The 2,686-nt window shown below is 35.5% G+C and overlaps 1 non-coding gene across 1 annotated transcript; it reads right to left on the bottom strand.

Moving 5' to 3' along the window:
• Positions 1–1,053: 1,053 nt before the first annotated feature.
• Positions 1,054–1,135, bottom strand: TRNAS-AGA (transfer RNA serine (anticodon AGA)). Its single transcript has one exon. It is a non-coding gene; the product is annotated as a tRNA-Ser (tRNA).
• Positions 1,136–2,686: the final 1,551 nt, after the last annotated feature.

Below are 2,686 nucleotides of genomic sequence, written 5' to 3' on the forward strand. Positions count from 1 at the left end.
TGTGCGTGTGCTGTGTGTATCTATCTATCATATTAATCTATACTATATATATATATATTATATATAATGCATATATATATATATATATATATAATATATGTGTGCTGTTGTGTGTGTGTGTTGTGTGTGTGTGTGTGTGTGTGTGTGTGTGTGTGTCATCTATCTATCTATATCTACCTCTCTCCTCTCTCCTCTCTCTCTCTCCTCCGTCTCCCTTCTCTCACTCTCTCCTCTCTCTCGGGTCATCTCTCTCTCTATATATATATATATATGTGTGTGTGTGTGTGTGTGTGTGTGTGTGTGTATGTGTGTATGTATGTATGTATGTGTTTGTGTGTGTGTGTGATTGTATGTATAGGAATAAGCAGATACAAAATCACACAACCCCCCTCCCCTCCCCTCCCCCCCCACTCCACTCCCAAGACAGACAAAAATTCCAAACCATCTAATGGGCAAAACCAATCCGTTCACACCACGACCCCCCAGTACACTAGCCAAATCCGTTTCACGCCCCCCTACCCCCACTACCCACACTCTTCCCGCTCGCCCCTCTTCTTACCCTTCCCGCTCTCTCCTCTACCACCCCACTCCCCCCACTCGCTCCCTCCCTCCCCTCTTCCCCTCCCCCCCTTTGCACTTCACACATACCTCTCTCGCCGTAGCCCCTTAACCCGAGAAACAAACATTATGCAGTACGATGTTTGTTATAAGTCTGTGTGTTGTTACCTTGGTCGAACCTTCTTTAAGTGCATGTGGGTGAACGACCCTGTGTGCTGTGTGCTGTTCCTTAGTCTACGTCTGTGTCGTAAGTGCAAGCGGTGATTATGCAATGGTAATGCATGATATAATGGAACGGGTTACTTAATTAAGTGGCTTCTCCGGTATTAGCAATGGAGGAATTCTGATAACGGTATTAGTATTTTTTTTTCTTTTTTCTTTTTTTATAGAAGTTGGGTTTTGTGGTATTGGTAACAACAATAACGAATTGGCGAATAAGATTTAAATGGCAGAAGCAAGACCAATGATAGATAATAAAAATCGTACTATATTTATCGCCGTGAGCAGGATTCGAACTTGCGCGGGAAAATCCCATTTGAATTCTGGTCAAACGCCTTAACCACTCGGCCATAACTGCTTTAATAATTCTACGAAAGAATATTATAGTGAATTATTAAATATATATTCAACAATATATGAAGTGTAAAAGTTATATCAATATTTACTTAATCCCTATAACATCTATGTCTATTATGTTTCCACGATTTCATTTTAATAGGTTCTGTTTTAACGATTGTTTGGTTTCCATGGTTACGAAAAAAGCTTTTCTGCAATAACGCCATTCTCAGTTATTCAAATTAGATAATGATAATAATAACAGTGATGATAATGATAATTAAAAAAATATATATATTTGCAATGATAATTTTCATAAAATCAATGATGATAATAATAATAATAATAATGATGATAATGACAATGATAATGAGTATGATGATGATGATAATGATAAGGATAACAATAAAGATAAAGATAAGGATTACCATAATAATAATAATAATAATGATCACAATAATAATAAAAATGATGATAATAATGATATTAATAATAATAAAATGCTAATAATTATAGTAGTAGTTATAATAATGATAACAAAAATAGTAATAATTGTAAAAGAATTATAATAATGATAATAGCAATAGTGATAACATTAATGATAATAATTACAATGATAATGATAATAATGATTTTGGTAATAGTAATAATAATGATAATGATGATAATAACAATCACAATATTAATAAAGATAATAATAACAATAATAATAGTAATAATCACAGTTATGATAAATAGCATATTTACTAGCACCTAAAAGCAAATCTAGATACTGAAAACAATAACAATAAACAAAACAAATAACACTTACCATGATAACCACAACAACAACAACAACAATAATATTCCACATGTGGCCGTAAACAAACACATATTGCAAATCTTCGAGGAAGCAAAAATGTTGCACACTAATAAGCCTAACGAATCCATCTCCCCTAAACAAACACAGATGTTCCGGTGCAATACGTCAACTCATTGAAACACAAACCATTACAAACATTCCATAAACAACAAAGATAAAAAAAAAAATTGTCTATTATTTATTATATTCTATTCTTCTGTTTTGATCATCCGATCCGCCCATGATACATCACCCTTGTCCGAACGGCTCCTCCGAGACTTACTGCGCGTTCAGAAACGAATCCTCGCCTAAAAGAACTAGCCTTAGAAAGAACTAACCACCTAAGAACTCCTTCCATATGTCACTCCACTACTTGTTCGAATTCGAAAACGAGCGTGTAAATTCTTCCTTTTCGCTAAATCCTCTCCAAATCCTTCCTCTCCTCTTTTCGCCTCTCTCGTGCCTATTCTTCTCCTCATTCTTCATATCTCTCTTCTTCTCTATACTTCTCTCACTCCTCCCCTCGGATATGTAAAACAAGCCTTTAGGAAAATCTGGAGAGGAGGCGAATGAATAAAAAATGAAAATACATGAGCCATACCCACGCATCATCGCCGGCTCTTTAATATGGAAATTAAAACTAGGGCGTGAAATGAACGGGGATTTATACACAAAGGGGATGTGAAGGAACAGGTTGAACATGAACTGGTACGAGGGATAACCGAGTAGGAA

This window comes from Penaeus japonicus, unplaced genomic scaffold, assembly GCF_977035675.1.
Source record: "Penaeus japonicus unplaced genomic scaffold, GWHDUDI00000001_assembly GWHDUDI00000008, whole genome shotgun sequence".
NCBI lineage: Eukaryota > Metazoa > Arthropoda > Malacostraca > Decapoda > Penaeidae > Penaeus > Penaeus japonicus.